Raw genomic sequence first — 27,047 nt, 5'->3', positions numbered from 1 at the left:
TCTTCCAAAACTGAAGTATTATATTTGGGGAATCATGAAGCTGATAAACCTTTAAAATAGAAGGATGTTGAAGTGATCCCAAAAAAGGAGATAAGATCATTGTGGAGTCGTGCTTGATTCAACTTTAAGCATGGAAAAACATTTTGCAGGTAGTGAAAAATATCTATTACAGAGTGAGAATGTTGAGATGCATTAGACCCTATTTAGTAGGGATGTGAATCGTTTTTTGACGATTTAAAAAAATCGTCCGATATTTTTTAAATCGTCAAAAATTGTTAGAGTGCGCGATACAATAGAAATTTTCCCGATTTATCGTGAAAAATTGTTACTCCCGTTAGTATCCACCAACGGGAGTTATTTGGGGGGAGGGCGCCGGCCATCCAGTGCTCCTACCATGTGACAGGGGCCGGCCAATGGCACGGATACCCTGTCACATAGTAAGGGCAAAGGGCCATCGGCGCCATCTTTATGAGTGGCAGCCGACGGCCCGAGAATGGGAGATCGCTCCTGGGACCACCACTGGACCACCAGGTAATTTTAAAATGTTTTGAGGGGATCGGGAGGGTGGGGGAAGCTAAGGGGTCATTTTTAAAGGGTCGGGTGGGTTGTTTTTTTTTTTTTTTATTGGGCCATCGGCGCCATTTTTGAGTGGCAGCAAAAATGGCGCCAATGGCCCGAGAGCGGGAGATCTGTCCCCGCGCCCCACTGGACCACCAGGTACTTGTAAAAAGTTTTGGGGGGGGTTCGGGAGGGTAAGGGAAGGTAAGGGGTCAATTTTAAAGGCTAGGGCCTCACAAAAAAAAATTAACGATGTGAATCGGAACAGTTTCCGATTCACATCTCCACCGATCAGATTTTTTTCTCCCTCCAGCCGAACCCGATCGTTAAGATGATCGGTCACACGATTCACATCCCTACTATTTAGACTTGATGGCCTTAAAATCTGTGGCACATGGGTGGGTAATTTTGTACAGTGTAATGCATTGTTTTGGGACTTCCAGAAAAATTAATGCAGAAGATGTAACGGATTCAAAATATGACAGGAAGGCTAGTGACCGGAAGCCCTAGGAGAACATCGGCAGGCCTGCTACTGTTAAATCTCCTTTGGCATCTGGTCAGCACAAGATGCAAATTTAAAATCTTAACAATGGCATTCAAAGTCACGTGAGAGGTTGGTCCAAGACAACTGAAAAAATCATTTGCAGTGGTATGAATCCAGTTGAAACTTGTGGTGAGAAAATAAACATCTTTTGCAAATTCCGGCAGTTTAGACCTTTCACCATATATTTTTAAGGAGTAGATCTTTTTCTTCGTCCATCCCAAAGTTATGAAATGACCTCCCATTAAATTTAATGGAAAAAAAAAAAAAGATCTTTTTAGATTTTGGAAACTGTTAAAAACCTGGCTAATGAGGAATAGTTTTGATGACTGAATTGTCTACTTCTTACTTGATAATCTGAGGAGGGTTTTTTGTTGGGAGAATTGCTATGTAACCAAACAGGATTTGTGTACATTTTTTTTTATTATATGTTGTACATCACTAAGAGGGGTCATTCATCAAATAACATTGGGGCGTTATCACAGGCGTTAGGGTCCTAACACCTGCGATAATGCATTAACGCATGCGATAAATATCGCATCACAAAATACGTATGCAAATTTGAAAAATGTATTCAAGTGTGAGGGGTTTGGTCAGAATAAATGGAAATGAGGGCTGTTTAACATTGCGTGCGATAATGTAATGTATGCTATTGCGGGATATAACTGTTATATTTAGGGAAGGATGTGAACCCCTGGGCTGAGATGAGCGATGTCTCCGCCCATAGGGAGGAGCCCTGTGAGCCTCACCGTCAGCAGGCACAGTCTAGAAACAGAACCTTTATTAAAAATAGGAAGGAAAGTAATGTCCACAGTATTAGCAATAAGAAAGCACAGTTCTGGGCAATGGGAGTTACCCAGAATGAGACACAGTGGAGAGGATCCGGTAGTGGCCCATGGAACGGGGTATGCCGGAGATCCCCTCTGGCGAGAGTAGGCACCTCAGGATACAGATCCGGTAGTGGCCCGCGGAGCAGAGTATGCTGAGGAAGGCTGTAGAGTAGATGTTGGTAACGATGCCAAACTCAAACGCAGTCCCGTGCAGATGATGAGCAGGAATACTGCAGAGTAGGAATGGAGATAGACTTTCACTGAAGAAGGGCGGTAGTGGCCCGAGGATTGGGGTATGCCGCGTAGGCTCCTCAGTGTTGTCCAGAATGATGATGTCTATAAGAAGTACTCACAGTAGGTGGTTCCTGGAGCAAGTAGATCAGAGAAGCAGATCCGTAGTAGATAAGCAGAAGGCCCTCCGAGGAGTGGATAGCCATGAATGCAGGGGAGCCCCCGATGAGCGGGTACTCAGAGTGTCCAATTGCCAAAGCTGTAACAGGAACAGGAAGTCCTTGAATGAGCAGAGTACAGCAAGACAGAACTCCTTGCTAACTTGAGGAAGGCAAGGGCTGGCTCCATTAGGTACGCTTAGTGGGTTGACGTCATCGGGTGGGGACGCCCCTGAGGTTCCCACCATGAAGTATTCAAATAAGGCCCTTGCGCATGCGCACGCCTAGGTAACTCCAGGTACAAGATGGGCTGGCAGCACCCACGCTGTCCCGGGAACACAGGAGAAGTCAGCGTGAACTGGCAGACCCCACCATTCTTCCTAGACTAGATGGAGCGAAGAAAAAAAAAGAGGTGAGCATGAGAGGTCGCAGCAGTCTGCGACCGACAGGCGTAACAATAACCCCAGAAATAACTACACCTTTTTTCTTGGCGTTATGCCTGCGATAGCTGTGTGTTACACCCGAACCAGGAATTACAATAAAATATCACAAATCTCATTTCACGAAGGGAGAGGGGAGAGGGAGAGAGAGCGGGAAGAAGAGAGAGAGAGAGAAAAAAAAGCCTCCGTGGAGGTCCACTGATTTGTGAACTTTTTATACCACTGTAAGAGGGGGCTTTATGAACTAGGGGTGAGGTTTTGGGGGGCAGTTTAACATGCACGGTCATATGTATGAACAGCACAGTTACCATCAGTGAAGATTTACTGTGATTTGGAGTGATGAAATGTGAAAGAAGAGTAGATTTGCACCATGTTCTCTCTACCTAGCTTGATGCACATTTCATCACTCCAAATCACAGTAAATCTTCGCTGATGGTAACTGTGCTGTTCGTATGCATGACTGTGCATGTAAAATAGCCTCCCAGAACCCACCCCACCCTCACAAACCTCACCCCGCGTTATTAGTGCCCCCTTTTTCGGTGGTATAGATAGTTATTTTATGAGTTCTACAGTCTCTCTCTCTCTCCTCTCTAATTTTAGAGCAGCCCAAAATACTCTAAAATTAGCCCTTTTTTTTTTTTTTTTTTTTTTAATCACAGGCGCTATTCTCGCAAAATGATGAATCTAGCCTCAGAAAGGTGTTTATTAGTTAGGTGATTAACAAATAATTTTAAATAAATAACTATCTCATCAAGCTAAGAATTTAAGACAATTGACTCACCTCTTATCGTTCCACCCACAAGTAAGATCAGTGTTGAAAACTTCATTTCTCAAGTTACATATTTTATGGAAATTGAAATCTTTTCTTACTAGAGAAGAATTTCATACTGTCCTTCAAGCTAGCAAGCTTTGGGGGCCAGATGTGCTTTATTTACTTTGAGGGGAGGCATTAAGGGGGAGATTAAGGGGGAGATTAAGAAAAGACTTTGCTGGCCCTTTGTACTAGCCAAACTCCGTCCACGCATTTAACATGCATTGCCACAGATGCAACATGCATTCTTTGATGGCGAGGGGAGTCTATGTGGGATTTACTAAGAAACCATAGCTTAATAAATCCTGTCGTTAATAACTTGTGGTAAAACAGCATAGGCATGTGTCATCTTATTGCAGGTTAGTAAATAGACCCCTAAGTCTGAGGCAATGGAGGGTGACACAGCGCCCAAGATTACAAGGAAAATCGGTGGGAGAAGTGAAATTTCAACCCTGATTTTTCTGATTCTCTACCTATTGTTCTAACCACTAGGCTACTCCTTCACTTCTACGCTATTCAGCTGTTTATTTTTGGTTGAACATAATAACATGACCCCCCAGTAAATGACGTGATGAACAGAATTTCATGAGCTAGACTCTTGAGGAAAGATTACCCAAGCCAGGCTGCAAGTACAATGGCACATTTCATAACTCTCACCTTTCGAATTGAACTCACACAAAATTAACTCTATAAAGGCTTCCTAATCCTCCTCAAATAAAATTATCAATCCAACAAATCCCAAAGAGGAATTATTTTTGACCAATATTATCTCAAAAGAATTTTTTGGGAAATTGTATCAGAATAAATGTGCTTTCACAGACGCCTGGCTCTTGCCCACAAAGGGCAACAACCAGTACCGTGTATATAGCACACACAGTCAACTCATTTACTCTTTCCCAACAAACGCTGTTTTTTTGTTTTTTTAAAACCCCATCACGTGACCCACTATTGTTTTTAAAAACCAATCACTCAATTTTAGCTATACTATTTCCATACTATTGCCCAACACCTAAGTGCTCCGGACTTTTCTCACAGTATATTTATCACAATCATCAAGTTCATTGACGCTTTTAAATCCTTATCTTTGTTGCCTTTTTCATAAGATTCTCCGTCACTCTCACTGCTCAATGGACTCGTTATTCCACAGTGCCGCCACGGGAGTGTGTATGTAACAGCAGCACTGTGGAATAATGAGTCCATTGAGCAGTGAGAGTGACGGAGAATCTTATGAAAAAGGCAACAAAGATAAGGATTTAAAAGCGCCAATGAACTTGATGATTGTGATAAATATACTGTGAGAAAAGTTACAGCAACAGTATAATATGCCTGGAAATAAGACAGATTTATACCATAAGCAAAATACAGAACCCTGCTCTGAATTCATTACTCATGTCTTATTCCCCGAGTAATCAAGATCAAGTTAGGCTCTATGATTCTTTGCCCAATTATCCAACCCACAACTTTGAGAGACAGTTGTTAGATCACATACATCCAGGGGCGGATTGGCCTATTGGGAGATTGGGCTTCCCCTGGTGTGCCGATCGCTCCCATCGGCAAGTATTCCCCCCCCCCCCCAAAAAAAAAATAAAAACCCTGTGTTGCCCGCCTCACTATGCATTTTAATTTCTAATGCCAGCAGAGTTCCCACACCCTGCTGGCATGAAAATCTGTGGCACTGAAAAATGACCATCATCTGACCAGTGTTGCCAAATGGGCTATTTTCTCTGAGAGTGAACGGGAAATGTTTTCCTTTTTTTGGCTGTGGGATTTTGGGCTATTTTTTTTTTTTGGGGTGTGTGTGGGGGTTTTGGGTAGCTGGAAGGCATATTTCTAATTGTGCTTTGTTGTCTCTTCCTAAAAAACTGGTGGCATATTGAAGCTAGAGGGTGAAATGGAGGGAGCTGCGCCTGGTGGGAGGGGAAAGGGAAGTGATTATTAGACAGCTTAAGTTAGCTTTGCTCATTTTTGAGAATCAGAGGGTTGAATATTACAAGTGGACACCTCTCTATCAGTCTTACTTCTCCCATCAAAAGGAAATAAAGACTAAATACAGTCTATGGCTTATTCTAGGTAGACGTACTGTTGCGTGTGCCGCCCGCATCCAGGCCCACTTATCCCCGGCTTCCAGCTCCTGCTCCTAGTTCTACCTCTCTTGCAGCAGTAGGCAGCCACCTGTGCACCCAAGCATCCTCTGCCGTCCCTGGTGTCGCTGCCCGACATCTCCACTTACCCTCTTTGGCGACTCCCTCTTTGCCTGTTGGAAGTTTGGCTGCCACGGCGACCTCTTGCTGCTCTCTCCGGCGTCCCCGGACCGGCTAGACGCTACTCACCACCATGTTTCCCATCAGCCTAAGAAAGCATGCGCGGCGCACCCCAACTCAAATACCAGTAATGGCACGAACCTCAGGGGCATCCCCTTGAGGTGAAGTCATCCGCTACAAATATTTAAAGTCTTTAAAATCGCTAACGTGTCGAGCTAGCAAGGACAAAGTTACTCTCCTAGCTACTCTGCCTCCTTGGACTTACCAGGGGTACCCGCTCCTCGGGGGCCTCACTCTCTCTTTTGCTTTTCAGATCGCAGTCTGGAACCGGTACTCGCTCCTTGAGGGCCTACGTTCCCTGACTTGCTACTGAATACCACTTCTGCCAGGAAGTCATCATTGCCTACAACACCAGTGAGTTACCATCTCTCTCTCAGAGCTTTCCCTGGAACTAGGTACTCGCTCCTCGAAGGTCTAATCCATTCCAGCTCCTGGGATACTTCTAAGAGACTATTTTGTGAGTGTTACCATCAAGGTTCTGTTCCTGAACTCTGCATACCCTGCCTACTCACTATATTCAGTTTCTCTACAGCTCAGTATCCAGGATCGCTGGTCCAGTATCTGAGGGACTACAGCCCAGCCAGGCACTTCCAGCTCATTACTGCCACCTCTGGTGGTTCAATATACTGTTTAATAAAAGAACTAGTGTGTGTCTGTCTCCATACTCTGAGCCTGACCGGTGGTCCCTCTCGGGATCTTCCCCCAGGGGCGTGGTCATCTGCCACCGGCCCAAGGATCCACCCACAGCTACCATGAACACTAACAGATTGCTAACTCCATGAATCTGGCACAACTGAATGCCTTGCAAGCCATACCGGGCCTGGCCCAGCGCATTGTGGAGCAGCAAGATGCCTTGGAGAAACTTACTTCAGCGTTTCATCAGCTACACACACAGAAGGTTCAAGGCACAGCTTCCAACCATGAAGGTCAGTTACAGGAGGTAACTTTTAAAATTGCTGTACCACTGGCGGCTCCAGTCCGCTTTTCCGGTGAAATCCAGAAGGCCCAGGGCTTCTTAAACCAGTGCTGCATGCACTTTGCCTTTGAGCCATCCTTATTTCCTATGGCTCTTGCCAAGACCACCTACATACTTTCATACCTGGATGGTAGGGCCTTGTCTTGGGCATCTACCTTGTGGGAGCACAAGGACCCCATTTTTCAGGACATAGAAGGATTTATGGACTTGTTTAAATCCATTTTTAATGACCCTGTTAGTACTGCTGTAGCCGGTTCTGCTTTGATGGAATTGAAGCAAGGCAGCAGATCATTGGCTGAATTTGCAATTGAGTTCAAAACTCTTGCGGCAGAACTTCGCTGGGATCCCAAATGTCTCAAGACACTCTTTTGCAGAGGCCTGGATACCCGTTTAAAGACGAGCTGGCCGCTCGCGACACACCTGACTCGCTGGACGAATTAGTAGCCTTGGCCACTCGGATTGATCACCGGCTCCGGGACAAGGTGAAGGAACTCCGGCCTAAGGTGTTACTTGGGTTGAAACAGGCTAGTTCTATATCTGCACCGCTGATGGTTCCAGTAATTCTTGCTGCTGATAAAGATGAACCGATGCAACTTGATCATGGACATTTAACTTACAAAGAAAGAAGACTTCGGAAAAAGAGCGGCCTTTGCATGTAATGTAGTCAGCCCGGCCATAATGTTTCTACATGATCCTTTCGTCCGGAAAATGGACGGGCCTGTTCTTAGGCCATACCGCGCCCTCTCCTTCGCTTTCTCTTCCAGTCTCTTTGAATCATGGACCAGTCACGGTTCAGACTCCTGCCCCGGTGGACTCAGGGGTAGGAGTCTCAGTGGAAGACGTGAGGAGTCCCTCCATCAAGCTGAAAGATCCACTACTGTGTCATCTTTTGAAGTGGGCTATGGATGTTCTCCAACACCACCACTTCCACTGAAACTCTCTGTGACGTCCCCAGCAGCTCAATCCACTGCTAATGATATCCATAATCTGTGGGTTCGGACAAAGGACATGCTGATCAAAGCGAGTGACCGTGCTAAGAAATACTACGATGCGCAACATTTGCAAGCCCCAGTCTTCAAACCAGGAGACAAGGTCTGGCTGTCAACCAAGCACCTCAGACTTAAACTACCCTCCTCTTGGTTTGCTCCTTGCTACGTGGGACCATTCTCAGTCCTTCAACGTATTGGCAAATTCACCTACCGTCTGAAACTACCACCTGGTGTCAACATCCATAACGCTTTCCACGTTTCACTTCTGAAACCACTCATACTCAGCAAATTTTCTTCCAAACCTCAAGATCCACCTGTCATCAATGCAGAAGACGACTTAGAATTCAAAGTCGAAGAGGTCCTGGATGTTCGTAAAAGAGGCAATACTTTTGAATACCTTCTAAAGTGAGAAGGTTTCAGCCCCGAAGAAAACTCTTGGGAGCCTCAGACCAATATTCTGGACAAAGAGATGCCTAGTCAGTTCAACCTCACGCATCCTTCAAAACCCAAGCCTGGTACCCGAAGAGGAAATCGCCCTTTGAAGGGGGGTACTGTTGCGACCGTCGCTGCCTGACGTCTCCACTATGCCCACCTTACCTCTTTGGTGACTCCCTCTTTGCCTGTTGGAAGTTTGGCTGCCGCGGCGTCCTCTTTCCACTCCCCTCCGGCGTCCCCGGACCGGCTAGACGCTACACACCACCATGTTTCCCAGCAGCCTAAGGGCGCGCGTGCGGCACAGCCCTGACTCAAGTACCAGCAATGGCGCGAACCTCAGTGGCATCCCCTGAGGTGACATCATCCGCTCCGGATATTTAAAGTCCCTGAAATCACTAACGTGTCGAGTAAGCAAGGACAAGGTTACTCTCCTAGCTACTCTCCTCCTCGGGGGCCTCGCTTTCTCTTTTCCTTTTCAGATCGCAGTCTGGAACCGGTACTCGCTCCTCGAGGGCCTATGTTCCCTGACTTGCTACTGAATACCACTTCTGCCAGGAAGTCATCGCTGCCTACAACACCAGTGAGTTACCATCTCTCTCTCAGAGCTTTCCCTGGAACCAGGTACTCTCTCCTCAAGAGCCTAATCCATTCCAGTTCCTGGGCTGCTTCTAAGAGACTATTGTGTGAGTGTTACCATCAAGGTCCTGTTCCTGAACTCTGCATATCCTGCCTACTCACTATATTCAGTTTCTTTACAGCTCAGTATCCAGGATTGCTGTTCCAGTATCTGAGGGACTACAGCCCAGCCGGGCACTTCCAGCTCACTACTGCCACCTCTGGTGGTTCAATATACTGTTTAATATAAGAACTAGTGTGTATCTGTCTCCATACTCTGAGCCTGACCGGTAGTCCTTCTCCCCCGGGGGCGTGGTCATGTGCCACCGGCCCAAGGATCCACCCACAACTACCACAAACACTAACACCCGGCTCCTCCACGGGCCTCCCCGCATGGTCCAAGGGGAGACACCACCATCCAGCGCCACGTCACCCACTAGGCGCGCGCGCTTCTCCTGCTTTTAAAGGTGCCACAGCAGGAATCCATCCCGCAGTCCCGGATGATGACATCACTGGGTCCCGGTATATAAGGTAGAGCCCAGCCAGTGGTTCCTTGCCTTAGCAACAGGTCTCCACGCTTGTTGTGTGCCCGTTGCTTGTTCCTTATCCTGTCTACGTTCCTGGTTCCTCCTCCTGTACCCAGTCCTTGTCTTCCTTGTTCGGATTGACTTCTGGCTTGACACCTGCTTTGCCTGACCATTCTCAGACTGACCTCTGGTTTGACCCTTGCTCGTTTTGACCACCTGCACTGTCTGCCGCCCATCCTGACCACAGGTGCTTCTTTGGTGCTTCTACAGATTCTACTCTGGACTTGGCCTCTCAGGCTTCGGCCTACTACTACTTGGGCACTACATGTCTTGCCTCCTATATTCCATTGGCGCCCGGGTCTCTGGAACCCTGCCTCATCTGGACTCGCCTTCATCTTCCTGCTACCGCTGCTGGCCCCTGGCTGATTCTGACATCGTACCCTGGGAGTCCTCGGGTGGAGGCCCACCTAAGACCAGCTGTCCCCGGCACCCAAGGGCTCAACCTGCGGGAAAGAGGGCTGGTATTGGCGAAGCTCCCGCCGGCCTCCGTCACTCAGCCAGCTCCGCCTACCGACGGTAGGGACCCACAGGGCTTGCCCTGCGGGTAGCACCAACCCCACCTCGAGCCAAGGGTCCACCTCCAGCGCAATACGTACAGATCGCTGTTGACAAAGGAACATTGATATCAATGAAGGTGACTTTTTCTATGCAGTGGCAAGTGGCTGTCTCTTACAGTTCAGGCTTCCCTTTCTCATGCGGCAGTACTGGGCTGGCTGTGAACTCCCTAACAGGCTTCCAGGTATCCCTGGCTGAGAACCACTACCATCTGCAATGCTTTGTCATATGGCAAAATAGTGCGACTAGTTTCATTCTAAAATACAGCACTCCTTTCAGTGCTGAAGGGAACTGAGCTGCCTTATAATACACTGTCAGTGCTAATGGTAACACCTTATAAATGAACCCCAAGAGCAATCAACAATGCCTGCATAGTGCTATAGTGCCAGTACAGTGCTATAGTAATCAATATAATTGCATTGGGATCCACCATTCCTGGGATCCCGAGTGGGCCGACTGTGAATTGCAGTAAGATATAGCTCCGAAGGCAACTTGCATTACTGTTTTGCTGCTCCTTTCACCCTGCCAGAGACTTAAAAAAAAATTCTCTCTTTGTTCTGCCACATCATTTCCACCCTGCAGGGCTTGAAAAAAGAAAGCTGCTTGTTTTAGCACGCCCGAGCAGGAACGGAACAGCAGTATTTAAATGCCCTAGGGATGTCAGGTCCCCAACCTGGACTTGTTTCTAATACATTTATTTATTTATTTATTTATTTTAAATTTTTATATACCGGAATTCCTGTATGCAATACAAATCAGTCCGGTTTACAAGTAACGAAAGAGGTTGCCCTGGTCTGGGAAGTTAGACCTGGGTTTTTTTTACATAGAACATGGAACAATAACAATAAACCATTGAACATTATTACAAATAACATAGAGTGTAACAATAGCGTTTAACAGATTTAACCTTTTTTACAAGGAACTTTAGTAGCGAATATGGTCTGCAGTAGACGGTTATATAAAGGTGAATAATGACTGTTAGAATTGTGAATAAGCAATTACGGTATGAAAATTAAGTGGCAAGGTGTTGGTGATACCCTGCAATGGTTGGATCTGAAAGTCAGGAGGAGGTGCCTATTGGAAAGCTTGCCTGAAGAGCCAGGTTTTTAACCTTTTTTTGAACTCTAGTAGATTGGATTCGAGTCGAAGGTCTGGTGGGAGCGCATTCCATTGGTGTGGTCCCGCAGTGGAGAGTGCTCTTTTTCTTAGTGTTGATTTGGCAGGAGCTGCAGCTAATGTGCCTTTGTAGGCGCTTCTGATGGGTCTGGAAGATAAGTGTGGACGAAGTTGGGTTTGTAGAGATATAGGTGCGACGTTATGAATTGCTTTATGAATGATGGTTAATGTTTTATATAGGATTCTCTGTTTGATGGGTAGCCAGTGGAGGTTGCTCAAGATGGGGGTAATATGGTCTCTTCTCTTCGTGTTAGTTAGGATTCTGGCTGCGGCATTTTGTACTATCTGTAGGGGTTTGATGCTGTTGGAGGGGAGGCCAAGTAAGATTGAGTTGCAGTAATCAAGTTTCGAAAAAATAATGGATTGAAGTACGAGGCGAAAGTCATTGAAGTGAAGGAGTGGCTTTAGTTTCTTTAGGACCTGTAGTTTAAAGAAGCAGTCCCTGGTGGTTGTGTTTATGAATTTTTTTAGGTTAAGTTGATTGTCCAGCCATGCTCCTAGATTCCTGACGTCAGCAGAGAGCTCAATGTTTAAAGATGTGGTTTGTGTCAGGTTAGGTGTGTGGGTGTTCGGGTTGTGTGAAATCAGTAGCAACTCAGTTTTGCTGGAGTTTAGAATCAGGTTCAGGCTGGAGAGTACTTGTTTAATTGGTTGAAGACAATTCTCCCAGTAGGCGAAGGTTTTTTGAATAGATTCTGTGATAGGGATGAGGATCTGGATGTCGTCTGCATAGAGGTAATGAGTAAGTTTAAGCTGTGATAGCAGATGGCAGAGGGGGAGGAGGTAGACGTTGAACAGGGTGGGAGAGAGGGAAGAACCTTGAGGTACACCTTGGTCTGATAGGATGGGGTTAGAATCCTTGTTATTAATTCTGACCTGGTAAAACCTGTTTGATAGGAATGATTTGAACCAACTGAGAGCTGTGCCTTTAATTCCTATGTTTGATAGTTGTTCCAAGAGTTGTGAGTGATTTACCGTGTCGAACGCTGAGGATAGGTCTAGTAGGACCAGTAAGAATGATTGTTTTTTCTCAAGGTTCAAAAGTAAATTATCAGTGAGAGAAAGCAAAAGAGACTCTGTGCTTAGTGATTTTCGAAAACCATATTGTGCAGGGGAGAGAATGGTGTATTCCTCGAGATAATCGGAAAGTTGTTTGTTTACGGCTTTTTCCATCAATTTGGAGATCAGGGGCAGGTTTGCAATGGGTCTGAAGTTAGCTGGGTCCGTTAGTGATGCATTTGGTTTTTTCAGTAGGGGTTTGATGATTGCAAGTTTTAGTTGGTTAGGAACTGTGCCCATGGCCAAAGAGGTGTTGATGATTTCTGCAATAGGTTTTGCGACGGTGCTAGGGATGGCAGTGAGCAGATTGGTAGGGAGTGGGTCCGATGGATGTGCAGATGGTTTAATTTTTTTAAGTAAATTTTCAATCTCCATGGCGGATGTGGGCTCGAATGACTTTAGTCTAGAATTCAGAGTGGGTTGGTATGAGCTATGAGGTATTGGTAGAGTTTGATGGGTTGTGAGGGAGCTAGTGAGGTTTGAGATTTTTGTTTTGAAGTAGGTGGCTAATTCGTTGGCCTTGCTGAGCGCTAGTTGGTCTGGAATGGATGGTGGTGTCGGTTTGGTGAGAGATGATACGTAAGAGAATAACGCTTTAGAGTCGAAGATGAAGTTATGAATTCTTTTTGCATAGAAGTCCTTTTTTGTTTTGTGTATGGCGTTTCTGTAGGTGTTGAGTGTGGCTTTGTAGTCCAGTCTGGATGTGGGTGTAGGGTTGATTCTCCAGCTTTGTTCTTTGTTTCGTAATTTTTGTTTTAGGGCTTTGAGTTCCGGGGTGAACCATGGTTTTCTGTTGTCTCGTGCCGATTGGATTACTTTTGAGGAGGTTGGACAGAGTTGATCCGCTATTTTGTTCGTGAGTTTGATCCATGAGGTGGTGGCTGTGTTGGCGTCTGAGAGGTCTATTTGTTTGAGATCTTTGGCGCAGTGTTCTGAGAGTAACTCCAGAGAGCATGGTTTCCTGAAATGAATGGTGGTTTTGGAGATGTTTGGAGGTGGTGAGTTTTTCATTTTGAGGGTTGTGTCTATGATCTGATGGTCTGACCAGGGGATTGGTGTGCAGGTGGGATTGGTATGGATGGACCAGCTATCGTTGATAAATATGAGGTCTAATGTATGACCTGCTTTGTGGGTGGGCCCGCTGATTATTTGTGAGAATCCAAGATGACTGAGGGAGGAAAGGAAGGTTTCGCAGTTAGAAGATTGAGGGATGGAGTCCACGTGAATGTTGAAGTCTCCCAGTATGATGGTTGGTTTGTCTGAGTTTAGGTGTTTGGCTATTATCTCTATTAGAGGGGAGGGGTTAGCCTCTAGAGTTCCTGGTGTGGCGTAGATGAGGAAAATTTGTAGATGTTGAGATTTGAATATGGAGCATTCAAGATTTGAAGTGGCGTAAGATAGTTGTAGGGTTATGCCCAGTTGTTTTTTTGCAGCAAGTAGAATTCCTCCTCCTTTCTTTTTTGGTCTGGGTATTGAGAAGAGGTCGAAGGATTGTGTAGGTAATTGGTTGGTTAATGATATGTCCGTGGGTTTTAACCAAGTTTCTGTTATTGCACATATGTCAGGGTTGTTGTCAATGAGGTAATCATTGAGAAGGTGCATTTTTTTGGAAAGTGACTGTGCATTGAATAAGGTTAAAGTGAATAATGAGAGGCCTCGAAGTTGTGTAATGGGAGATGTCATGATGTTGATGAGTCTTTGTTGTCTGGGTGTCTGAATGGGGTCTGGTGGAGAGTTATTTCTGGGTTTTCTCTTGAGTATGGGGATGGAGTGGCAGTGTGTCATTGTATGCTGATTTGCTAGTGTTATAACAGGAAGGTCTGTGACCGGTTATGTTCAGAATCTGCTAGGATGGATGCTGGAACAGCTGGAGTGGAAGCTGGAACTTGTGGAATGGATGCTGGAACTACTGAAGAGGATGCTGGAACAGCTGAAGAGGATGCTGGAACCTGTGGAGTGGATGCTGGAATAGCTGGAGTGGATGCTGTGAGGGCTGGATAGCATGCTGATTTGTCTTGGTGGACTCTGGTGAGATTGTAAAGGGTGCAGTATTTTGGCTGGAAAGGAATGGTAGAGATGTTTGGAAGTGGTTGGTGCGTGCTGGCTTTATTCGTTCCGAGAACTCCGTTTGTCCATGGTCGTTGGCATTTGTATAAGTTATATTTTCCTCTGAGGATGGGGATAGTGGCTTCCTCGGGGCTGAGACGAAGGGGCGAGACAAAGGGGCAGGCCCCTTTGTCGCGCTCCTTAGGCGCGCGACGCAGGCGCGCGGCGCCGGGCTTAATCGAATTTAAAGCCCCTCTAGGCTGGTTCCTATTGGAGGTTGGCTTCGGCGGTTCGCGATTGGCTGCGGTAGGTACATCTTGAATGGCACAGGTCTGTATAGCTCGCAGATGAACCTTATGTTATGGCAAAACTGAATATGACAACCTTGAATTTTAGACTTTTCTAGAAATATTTTTTTTTAACTTTTTTTTATATACCTTGTTAATTTTATAAATTTGTCTGCATATAATCCAGGAATTTGTGTAAAAGCATGGGTAATAAATATTGGTTTTGCAACTTTTGAGTTTTGAGCTACCTTTGGACTAGATTTGGTGATTGATTTGGCTCTAAAAATATTCTGGACAAAGAGATGCTTAGTCAGTTCCACCTCATGCATCCTTCAAAACCCAAGTCAACCCAAACCGCCAGCACTAGAGAAGACCCCGCAGCGGCACTGCGAAATGACATGCTGGCAGGATTCCTATTCCCCGCCAGCTCTAAGAATGGCCCCGCGGCAACACTGTGAAATGACGTGCTGGCGGGGTTCCCTCTCCCCACTAGCAATAGGAAGATCCAGCGGGGCCACTAACATTTCTCCTGCAGCCGACAGCAGAAGAGGAAGTCCAGTGGTGCTGCCGGTGTTTCTTCTTCAGCTGGCAGCAGAAGAGAAGGCCCCACTGTGCAGTGAGAAAGACTATCATCCACTCGACCCTGCGTGTGAGAGGAGGCTGCCGCTTCATTCTGGGCCACCCTGCCTAAGGGAGAAGGCTGCTGCCTGCTGCATCAGGCTGGGCCGTGTGGATAAAGAGAGGGAGACTACTGTGCACATTCCAGGGACAGACAGACTGAGAGCTTATGTGTATGTGTGTGTGCTTGTAAGCAATAGCATGTATGAGAGCTAGTGTGTGTCTGTGAGCAAAAGCATGTGTGAGTGTAAACAAGAGAATGTATGAGAGTGTGTGTGTGTGTGTGAGAATTAGCATGTGTAAGAGCTTGTGTATGTGAGTGATGCTGAGTGGGTCGAAGGAGGCTGATGCAGGTGCCAACTCATTCCAGAGAGAGAGAGAAAAAAAACATGTAAAGAGATTCTATATATGACAGCTAGAGCACATGTGTATATGGTGAGCCCAAAGTGGAAGCTGCTGCAGCCTGCATATTCCAGGGAGAGACAGAGAGCATATGTGTGCGTGTGTGTGTGAGAGAGATGCTGCGCAGACCCAAGGAGGAAGTTACTGCTGCCTCTATGTTAGAGGGAGAGAGAGAGAGAGTGAATCTGTTTTGTGTGTGTGTGTGTGTGTGTGTGTGTGTGTGTGAAAAGAGAACATGTGAGAGTGAGCATGAGAAAACATGGGGGAGAGAGATTGTGTGTGTCTGTGTGTGAAAGAGAGCATATGAGAGAGAGAGAAAATGTGTGTGAGCATGTGTGAGTAGATGAGTGTGTTAATGCATGACAGGAGAAAGTCTGCATGCCTCCCTCCCACAACCCCCATTAATCTGCAACAATCTCAAGATAACTGGAAATCAAACATTCCCAGGTATGGCGAGCAGATGATTATTTTTATCCTTATTTATTTTGATTATTGCAATTTATTTGATATGTTTGTTGTTTTGAAATATTTTATTGCTGTTTAGGAAATTTTAATAATTTTAATGAGTTTTCAATTATTGGATTTTTTTGTCTGATGTTTTGAAATATTTGTTCTACAAGTATATTTTATATTTTATAGTTTGATGTTTTTAGATGGCATGGTGATGTTTCGGTTTTTCCAATGTTGCACTGATACAGAGTGTGGCTTGTTGGGGATTCCAGTTCAGTTTTTGTCTGCATGTTACTGTTTATACTTTATGATCTCTTTATTCTGTGTTTGGTGAAGCTTTGTCTGTGTTCTGCATTTGTGACCGAGATAAGGTATTCTGCTAGCATGTAGTTTCTATGCAGGGATGTATAGCAGCCTGTCTTATTCTGTTTAGGTGTAATGGTGTTTTAGGACCTGATAATATTTGCAGTGTAGCCTTTTCATAGGTAGGGTTGTTACTATTTGAGTGCTGGCAGTTAGTGCTGCTTTCGTATGGGAGGTTTACTATATTGTAATTCAATTTACTTAAAGCTTTCTGAGGGCTGACATGCTTTACAATAGTCCTAATACCATAGGGTTGCAGGTATCTTTTTTTGCAGAATTTTCTAGTTGGTACCACAGCAGTGACTGTAAATAATAGGGATGTGAATCGTTTTAGGACGATTAAAATTATCGTCCGATAATTTTAATATCGTCTTAAACCGTTATGGAACACAATACAATACAGATTCTAACGATTTATCGTTATAAATCGTTAGAATCGTGAGCCGGCACACTAAAACCCCCTAAAACCCACCCCCGACCCTTTAAATTAAATCCCCCACCCTCCCGAACCCCCCCCCAATAACTTAAATAACCTGCGGGTCCAGCGGCGGTCCGGAACGGCAGCGGTCCGGAACGGGCTCCTGCTCCTGAATCTTGTCGTCTTCAGCCGGCGCCATTTTCCAAAATGGCGCCGAAAAATGGCGGCGGCCATAGACGAAAAAGATTGGACGGCAGGAGGTCCTTCCGGACCCCCGCTGGACTTTTGGCAAGTCTCGTGGGGGTCAGGAGGCCCCCCACAAGCTGGCCAAAAGTTCCTGGAGGTCCAGCGGGGGTCAGGGAGCGATTTCCCGCCGCGAATCGTTTTCGTACGGAAAATGGCGCCGGCAGGAGATCGACTGCAGGAGGTCGTTCAGCGAGGCGCCGGAACCCTCGCTGAACGACCTCCTGCAGTCGATCTCCTGCCAGCGCCATTTTCCGTACGAAAACGATTTGCGGCGGGAAATCGCTCCCTGACCCCCGCTGGACCTCCAGGAACTTTTGGCCAGCTTGTGGGGGGCCTCCTGACCCCCACGAGACTTGCCAAAAGTCCAGCGGGGGTCCGGAAGGACCTCCTGCCGTCCAATCTTTTTCGTCTATGGCCGCCGCCATTTTTCGGCGCCATTTTGGAAAATGGCGCCGGCTGAAGACGACAAGATTCAGGAGCAGGAGCCCGTTCCGGACCGCTGCCATTCCGGACCGCCGCTGGACCCGCAGGTTATTTAAGTTATTTGGGTGGGGGATTTAATTTAAAGGGTCGGGGGTGGGTTTTAGGGGGTTTTAATGTGCCGATTTTTCGATTTTTCGATTTTTAACGATTTTTCACGATATTTTACCCCCCCAAACGGCAACAATACGATTCCCTCCCCCTCCCAGCCGAAATCGATCGTTAAGACGATCGAGGACACGATTCACATCCCTAGTAAATAATACACATGTTGTAAGTGATATTTTTACCTTAGAGCACTGAATGTTCTTTTTCATGTAAAATCTGTTACTATAAATGCATATTTGTTTAATTTGTGGGAAGGGTGGGGCCAGGATTATATGCAAGGCTATAAGGTTCACCTATGACACCTAATACCCTTGCACCAGCCCTGACTGCACTGGCTCCACAAGAGAAGGCAGGATTAAATCTGGAGCTGCGCTACTTTGGGTTAGTGGCTCTCCCCAGTCTTGTCCAGAGCTTAATTTTCCCTTTTTATAAGCCTAGGGATCAGTATAGGTCACTTCTGGTGCTCCCTCCCCTGGAATTGGTAGGCAGAGCCGAGCCTGAGGAACCATAAAAGCAGCAGACTGTGTAGCCTGCAGTCAATGGGAATGCACTAGAGTGGTGGGAGGGATACAAAGAAGAGGCGGCAAGCTATGGGAACAGGAATGAATGGGGTAAGCCAGGAGGAAGGGCCTATGCAGTGTTGGGGAAGCTTCTGTCTGAGGTGACTGTACTGAGCTCTGAAAGAAGCAGCTGGCTGTGGAACCAGCGAGTCTCCTAGAGAATGGGATTGGAAAAGGAGGGGGCTGCTTTAGAATGAGAGAAGGGCTGGCAGCAAGCAAGAACTTTATACCATGATGCAGCAGTGCTGGACTAAGGGCAGTCACTGTGTGAGCACATAAACAGCAGCACAACATTAACTTGTCAGAGAGATTGTTTGTGTGCCTGTATCAGAGAGCGTGAGAGAAACACATACCCATACACACACTTTCAGGCCGATTCAGTAAAGTCCGCGGGAGAGCGGACGAATGCCCGCTCTCCTGGCATGCGCACCGGCCCCTCGCCGGTGCGCGCGATGCTGTATTCAAATTAGGTGGTGCGGTAGAAACGGGGAAAAGGAGGTGCTAGGGACACTAGTGCATCCCTAGCGCCTCCTTTTGACCCGGAGCGGCGGCTGTCAGCAGGTTTGACAGCCGAAGCTCAATTTTGCCGGCGTCGGTTCTCGAGCCCGCTGACAGTCACGGGCTTGGAAACCGGACGCCGGCAAAATTGAGCGTCCGGTTTTCGGCCCAACAGCTACGGGCCGAATTCAATTTTTTTTTTTTTTTAACTTTTTTTTACTCTTCGGGACCTCCGACTTAATATCGCCATGATATTAAGTCGGAGGGTGCACAGAAAAGCAGTTTTTACTGCTTTTCTGTGCACTTTCCCGGTGCCGGAAGAAATTAGCGCCGACCTTTGGGTCGGCGCTAATTTCTGAAAGTAAAATGTTCGGCTTGGCTGCACATTTTACTTTCTGCATCCCGCGGGCATAGCTAACAGGGCCATCAACATGCATTTGCATGTTGATGGCCCTATTAGTTTGTAAGCAACATGTTTGTAAGTGTGAGAGAGGGTGTGTGTGTGTGGGGGGGGTATCTTTCTCTCTGACACAAATGCACACATTCTGTGTGTGGGTGTGTCTTTGTGTCTAATAAAGAGTATGTGTGTTAACATAAGAACATATGACTTGTCATACTGGGTCAGAACGAAGGTCCAACAAGCCCAGTATCCTCTTTCCAGCAGTGGCCAATCCAGGTCACAAGTACCAGGACAGATCCCAGATACTTGTGCATGTGCCAATAAAGTTTCTGCAATATAGAAGTCTGTTTGTGACTGAGTGTATGTGTATCTGACATTGGCTGGCAGTGTCATTATTTGCAGCTGGTTCAAGAGCCAGACTGGGAATCCAGGAAAGGTGTCTGTAAAAGATATAAGCAGATGTGGTCTGCAGCTCTGCTCACCACTGGTGTAGAATGTGCTCAACTTCTTATTTATTTAAGAAAGATAACATTTATTTTGGAAATATGTTAGCTCAATTCTGCTAGGTTCCAGGGTAGACTTGGCGTTCTTTTGGGAGCTGTTGACACATGTGCTGCAGGGAAAGTGCATGAGGGCTTCAGATACTCCATGGGACAGTTTTGAAAAAATCCCCCTGGCCAATATTTTCCTGCAGTCTGCCCCTGCATCCATCCTGCCTGTAAAGAAATTTTAGAAAATGTGCAAGAAGACAGCTATAGCAATACAAATGCTTTTCATATCTATATGCATGAAAGATGCACTGCAGCAGCATTAGGCTTTGTGAAAAATGTCATAACAGTAAGGGAAACTGCCAAGATGTATCTGGTTTACTACTCAAAAGTTGCAGCATTTCTTAAATCTGCTTTGCAATATGATTAAATGATTCATAGACAGAAATCAGCATGGGCATGGTTTTGCTAAGTAAATAAAAAATATGACAGTCGAAGTGGACCTTGGGTCCGCGGAGACTCTATAATATGAACTAAGGCCCACTCGGGGAGCGGGAAGGGGGGGGGCGATTTGGAAAGGAAGAAAAAGGGGGAGGGAGAGAGTTAGAGAGCGTAGGTAGCGTAGAAGTACGAACGGGGGGGGGGGGGGGGTAGGTTTCGGGGGGGGAAGGAGCAGCGTAGATACAAGGGACGTGTGGCAGCCTTTGATTGGCTGGAAGCGAGTTGGTAGTAGCTGATAGGGGGAAAAAGTTTTGAATCTCGGAGGGAGTTTATGCTGTTCGCAGTAGTTGCGATACGGCAGCGGGATTAGTGGGACAATTTTGCTTTGGCTTCGGGACATTTTGAGCTTAGCTATTGTTGTGAATTCGGGGAATTTGAGGGATAGGAGTTCGCGAATTTCACCTTGAGCCGGCTACAAGTCGAGTCTGAGAAGCTCTGAGGAATGGCCAGGTCGTGGGAGCAGGCTGAGAGTGAGCTCGGCGGCGATATGGCGTTGGAATCAGAGGAGGCGGCTTGGGTGCCGGGCGACGGAGAGATGACGGCGCTCGAGTGGGAGGACAGCGGTGACTGGGTGAGAAGAGTGCCGGAGAGAGACAGGGGCGGGCTTGATGACGCCGAGGCGGGAGGTGCCGGGGAGGCGGTCGTAGGGGGAAGCGGAGGCCCTGGTGAAGTTTCAATCAGGGAGGTCCCTGGGGATTTGGTGCGAGCGGAAAGGGGGCGGTCAGTGCGCATCATTCGATCGCGGTGTATAGGGCGGGGAGGCCCGAGGAGAGGCGCAGCGAGTTTTGAGGGTGTGAGAGGGCCGTTTTCTGAGACGTGTTGGGGGGTTGGGCAGAGCGGGGCTGGCGCTGCTAGGCGGTCAGCTTCCTCTTTGGCGGAAGGCAGAGTGGGGAGTGAGGCTGAGCGGGCGTTTGTGAGGGGCGGTGCCGGGAGGTTGGTAGAACGACAGGGTGCTTTGGTCGGCAGAGGGGCCTCTCGTGGGAGGACTGTTGGAGGAGGGATTGAGAGAGAGGCGGTAGGAAGCATTTCAAAGGGTTTTGGTGAGGTCCGTGGGGTCGGTAGGGGACGGGGATTAAGTCGGAGGACGAGTATCCCGGAGTGGCAGCGGCTTCCCTCTCAGGAGGATGTTTGCGCGGGAGATTCGGGATGGATGGCAGTTACAAGGAGTAGTGCGGTGAGCAGAAGTCTGGGGAGAGGCAGGACCGAGATGGAGAGTTTCAGTTTCCTACAGAGGGATGGAAGGCAGGGTGTTTCCCTCAGTTCCCGTAGGGGTGATGCGTCGGCGCCGGGTGAGGGGAGCGGTGTGAGGGTTCAAAGAGGGGAGGAAGGTCAGAGGTTGAACCGTTGGGGGACGGGGGGGCTGGGTTTGGCTGGAGTTCGGCGCGCGGTGCCTGGTGCTGGGCTTGTTTCCCCTTCTGCTGCGTTGTCTTCTCAGGTAGCGCCGGAGGAGGATGACGGAGGAATGCCGGGTCCTTCGAGCCAGGAGGCGTGGCGGAGCGTGATACCGAGGGACGTTCCACCTGGACAGCGAGAGAGGAGGACGATAGCAGATACGTTAGCGAGGGAGACTGACCCGGATGGTGAGTGGGTAATTTTTCCTAAGAAAGATGGGAGGGATGGTCTGCAGCCCGGGAGTTCCGAAGTTAGGGGAAAGGGAGGGGAGCTGGGGACGACTACGGGGCAATTAGTTGAGGTACTGAAGAAGAATGAGGAGAAAAAAGGAAGTAGCGTAAAAGGGGAGTCCTCTAGGTCAGGAAAAGGGAAAAAGAAGCGGAAGAGAGCGCGCTCTAGCTCCTCTGATTCATCCTCTTCTTCTTCTTCTTCTTCATCGTCCTCTAGTTCATCCGAGGAAGGGGGATCAAAAACAGAGGAAATGGTGGGGGGTGCTACCGTTCGAGGCGCCCCGGCGTTGGTGGCGTTAACGGAGCTGTGGGAGGAGGTGCCAAAATCCATTCGCAAGCGGATTTGGCGGCGTCAATTCATAGATATTTTTCAGCTGTTGGAGGGAAGGAGGGGGAGGCGTAAGGACAAGAAGAAGAAGAGTAAGAGTGAACGCTTTCCTGGGGCGCAACAAAAAGTTGCAAGGAATGTTCATAACTGGATGAGAGCATTCCTGAGATTAGCTAGTGTAGTGGGAAAAAAGGATCCATCCCAATACGGGTTCGCTTTTAGCTTACGCAGATTCCATATTGGCAGCTACCAAAACTTATGATGGATGGTCATGGTTGAACTATGACGAGAGATTCCGTGATAGGATGGAGGAGAATAAATTCATTTCATGGGGTACGCAAGATGTAGGCCTGTGGTTAACCCAGATGGCCTCCAAGGCGCCGGGTGGTGGGGCAGGGCAGGGTTTGGTCTCGGGGGCAAATTTGAATCGGTCCTTTCGAAAGGATTTCTCAAGTGGAGGGACAGGGAAAGGAGGGACAGGGCGTAGTGACATCTGTTGGCGATTTAATCGCTCCAATTGCAATTTTCCCGATTGCAAGTTCAGGCATGCCTGTTCCAACTGCGGAGCAGCCCATCCTGCCTTGCGTTGTCTCAAACGACAAGGCGAAGGTTCCACTGCGACCCAGCTCATTAAGAGTGGGAGCAAATCAGGGTTGTGAATTGGCGTTTACGCCGGTTCGAATCGCAGTTATGTCACCTTGGTTAAGATTGTATCCAAACCACAGGGCGGCTGAACTGCTTATTCAAGGTTTTACCGTAGGTTTTCGCATTCCTTTTGTGGGGGAGGGGGAAGTAGGGGGGGGGGGAGCAATTGTCCGTCCGTACGGAAGTTGGTGGGTGTAGTTCAGAAGAAATTGAGGGAGGAGCTCGTCTTGGGTAGGATAGCGGGTCCATTCCCAGAAGCTCCGTTTCCGAATTTGGTGTTGTCACCGTTAGCGGTGATTCCCAAGAGGGAAGCAGGAAAATTTAGGTTGATACATAATTTGTCTTTTCCCGAGGGCAAGTCAGTGAACGACGGGATTCCTAGGGGGTTATGTTCGGTGCGCTATGCCTCCTTCGATTCGGCAGTTCGGGCGGTGAGGAGTTGTGGTCCAAATGCTTTAATGGCTAAAGCGGATATTGCGTCGGCTTTTCGTTTGTTGCCTATACATCCAGATAGTTTTCATTTGCTGGGATTTCGATTCCAGCAGGGGTACTATTTTGATAAGTGCTTGCCTATGGGTTGTTCTATAGCTTGTGCTTATTTCGAGGCATTTAGTTCCTTCGTACACTGGGTGGTTCAGATAAGAGCTGGGACGAATAAAATGGTGCATTATCTGGATGATTTCCTGTGTGTGGGTGAGGCTGAATCGCAGGAGTGTGATCGCGTGCTGGGCATTTTCCAGGAGGTTTCGCGGGAATTTGGTATTCCCCTGGCAGAGGGTAAGACGGAAGGACCTTGCACGAAATTGACATTTCTAGGAATTGAGTTAGACTCAGTGGAAATGGTTTCTCGTCTGCCAGTAGTTAAAGTTGAGCATCTACGGAGCTTGGTGCGAGATGCAGTGGGCAGGCATAAATTGACATTGCGGGAATTGCAATCTTTAGTAGGCAGTCTGAATTTTGCTTGTAGGGTAATTCCTATGGGTCGGGTATTCCTAAGGCGATTGTCGCACGCCATGGCTGGCGTGAGGAAGCGTCATCATCGGATTCGGATTTCCAAGGGAATGCGGGATGATTTACAAATTTGGGATAAGTTTTTAGTAGCTTTCAATGGTGTGGAATTTTGGCAATCGGATCCGTCGTCAAATCATGATCTGGAGTTGTTTACTGATGCGGCAGGGGCTACAGGTTTTGGGGCCTATTTTCAAGGGTCCTGGTGCGCGGCTGGATGGCCGTGTGCTTGGGTTGAGGCTGGGGTTACGAGAAATATCACATTTTTGGAGCTGTTCCCAATTGTGGTAGCGGTGCATATTTGGGGGGCGCGGTTACGGGGAAAGAGAGTTGTGTTTTGGTGCGATAATATGGGAGTTGTCGAGGTCATCAACAAAAGATCAGCAAAATGCGTTAGAGTGTCGGAGCTGCTGCGTGCTTTGATCTTATGTTGTATGTCTTTGAATGTGACCATATGGGCCCGGCACGTGCCAGGGGTTTCTAACGGCGTGGCCGACTCTCTTTCTCGTTTCAAGTGGGAAGCATTTCGAGAACTGGCGCCGGAGGCGGAACCCTGCGGAACGCCTGTGCCATCTTCCCTCTGGAAATTTGGTGCCCTGACGCCTGGAGCATGCTGCGAGCTTCATTAGCAACGTCGACATGGACAGGTTACGTGAATGGAGCCCGGAGAGTGACTGCATTTTTGTCATCTTTGGGTTGGTGTGGTGGTCCCATTTCTGATGTTGCCGTTGTGCGTTTTATCGAACAAGCTCGGTTACTGGGTTATGCGAGATCGTCGGTGAGCCAGCAATTAGCAGGATTCTCCTTTTTTATGCGGGCTCATGGCTGGGGCTTTCCTTCCGGGCGTTTTATCGTGCGCAGGTTGTTAGCAGGTTGGCATCGGGAAGTGGGGCACCGGTTGGATAGTCGTTTGCCTATCACGCACGATATTTTGCTTCGCTTATGGGGAGCCTTGGGATTGGTGTGCTCGTCTAATTATGAAATACTGCTATTTCGTTTGGCTTTTGTTTTCGCTTTTTTCGGTGCATTCCGGATCAGCGAATTAGTGGCACGAGCGGCCAGCAGTACGGATTGCCCGGGCCTACTGGCAAGGAATGTCATTGTGACAAATCGTTCTGTGGTGCTTGGTATACCACGTTCTAAGACGGACCAGCAAGGACGGGGGTCGTCGGTAGTGCTGACTGCAGTGCCGGGATTGGATACCTGCCCGGTGGCAAATGCGATCAATTACTGTCACTCGCGGCCTGGGAGGGCTTCTTCATTCCTGGTGCACGAGAATTCAAGTCCGTTGACTCGATACCAATTTAAAGTGGTACTTCGTCGAGCGTTGGTCCAGATAGGATTGGATGGGAGGCGGTTCGGGACACATTCCTTTCGAATAGGGGCGGCAACGTCTGCAGCTGGGGCGGGACTGTCCAGTGGAGTGATACAGAGGATCGGACAGTGGAGGTCCAGAGCATACACAAGTTATATCCGCCCAGATGGGGGGGGGGGGGTTAAAAGAAAGTGACTAATTTTTGTCTCTTTTAGGTGCAGTGTCCGCTGACATGTCAGTTTGGATCATCGGACATTCATTTATTCACTGGGCACATAAGCACGCGCAGGGTCGACCTTATGGTCCCCATTTGGATCTGCAGAACAGAGGGGTGCGATTGATTTGGATGGGGCGGAGAGGCATGCGATGGGATGAGTTGGTCCCGCATGTGAAGAAGGAATGCACACGCCTCCGACCACCTCGGGTTGTGGTGATTCACCTGGGGGAAAATGACTGGGGACGGATGGCAGGTAGGCAATTCATCAGTATTGTCCGGAAGGACTTGATGACTGTTTCAATCCTATTGCCTACCTCCGTCCTGTGTTGGTCGGACATAATAGTCAGACCTGCTGAATTGGAAAATGTGATGTGGAAACGAAGCAGGTCCAAAGCGAATCAGCAGATAGGTTCCTGGTTGGCTCGTTTGGGAGGGCGGCATATCCGCCATGAATGGTCCTGGGGCAAGAGTACGGGGTTATTTGGCCCAGATGGAGTTCACTTGTCTTTCCTGGGTACTGACCTGTTCTTAAATTCCATTCAGGAGGTGCTGGAGGTATTGTTTCCGAAATAGACAGGGCCGCATCTTTGGGGGTCACAGGACATAGGATGCCTGTGTCTGTGGCGCTTGGTCCGAACCAGCAGAGTTAAAGCTATGGTTGATGTTAAAGGGATTTCAACAATATGCATGTGATGGTGACAACTGGGGCTGTTGACAGGGGGTGGTCCCTTGCTGGAAGGAGGCGGGGACCACTGAGGCCAGACCCCTGGCAGGCGGAGGCGGGGGTCCACTCAAGTTGGCTCCTTGCAGGCGGGCAACGGGAGCAGGAACTTGGAGTGAGTGCCAATTATTTGAGCCGAGAGGCTGCTGAAGGCTATCCTGCCGGAAGTGGCGGATAGAATGGGGGAGGAATATGATGAAATCCCTGAGCGATAGTTGTGGTTTGTTTTGTGGTTCGGACCCTTTCAAATAAAGCTGCGGCCTTTGTTTTCCCAACAAACAGTCTTGGAGTTATTTCTTTGTTCAGGGTGGTTGCAAGTGAGTGTGGTCCTGTATGTACATATTATGACAGTCGAAGTGGACGTTGTGTCCGCGGAGACTCTATAATATGAACTAAGGCCCACTCGTGGAGCGGGAAGGGGGGGGGGCGATTTGGAAAGGAAGAAAAGGGGGAGGGATAGAGTTAGAGAGCGTAGGTAGCGTAGAAGTACGAACGGGGGGGGGGTAGGTTTCGGGGGGGGAAGGAGCAGCGTAGATACAAGGGACATGTGGCAGCCTTTGATTGGCTGGAAGCGAGTTAGTAGTAGCTGATAGGGGGAAAAAGTTTTGAATCTCGGAGGGAGTTTATGCTGTTCACAGTAGTGGCGATACGGCGGCGGGACTAGTGGGACAATTTTGCTTCCCTCCCACCCACCCTTTTGTTATATTGTTCTGTGATTGTATATATTGGACAGAATGAATTGTTGTTGTGCAGGTCGTCGCGGCAGGGGAGCTTGGTCCGAACCAGCAGAGTTAAAGCTATGGTTGATGTTAAAGGGATTTCAACAATATGCATGTGATGGTGACAACTGGGCTGTTGACAGGGGGTGGTCCCTTGCTGGAAGGAGGCGGGGACCACTGAGGCCAGACCCCTGGCAGGCGGAGGCAGGGGTCCACTCAAGTTGGCTCCTTGCAGGCGGGCAACGGGAGCAGGAACTTGGAGTGAGTGCCAATTATTCGAGCCGAGAGGCTGGTGAAGGCTATCCTGCCGGAAGTGGCGGATAGA

At 48.0% G+C, this 27,047-nt stretch overlaps 1 protein-coding gene and 1 long non-coding RNA gene across 6 annotated transcripts in view; one reads left to right on the top strand and one right to left on the bottom strand.

Annotated features, from left to right (window-relative positions):
• Window positions 1–27,047, bottom strand: part of ADAMTS12 (ADAM metallopeptidase with thrombospondin type 1 motif 12) — a 1,111,988-nt gene that overhangs the window by 960,432 nt on the left and 124,509 nt on the right. The window lies entirely within an intron of this gene.
• LOC115077027 overlaps window positions 21,628–27,047 on the top strand; it is a 27,291-nt gene continuing 21,871 nt past the window's right edge. The window contains exon 1 of the long non-coding RNA XR_003852937.1: window positions 21,628–21,727. This is a non-coding gene — a long non-coding RNA (uncharacterized LOC115077027). The remainder of the gene's footprint in view (window positions 21,728–27,047) is intronic.

Source organism: Rhinatrema bivittatum, chromosome 1 (genome assembly GCF_901001135.1).
Source record: "Rhinatrema bivittatum chromosome 1, aRhiBiv1.1, whole genome shotgun sequence".
Classification (NCBI taxonomy): domain Eukaryota; kingdom Metazoa; phylum Chordata; class Amphibia; order Gymnophiona; family Rhinatrematidae; genus Rhinatrema; species Rhinatrema bivittatum.
The sequence above is the reverse complement of the archived record's forward strand: the minus strand, read 5'-3'. Positions and strand labels throughout refer to the sequence as shown.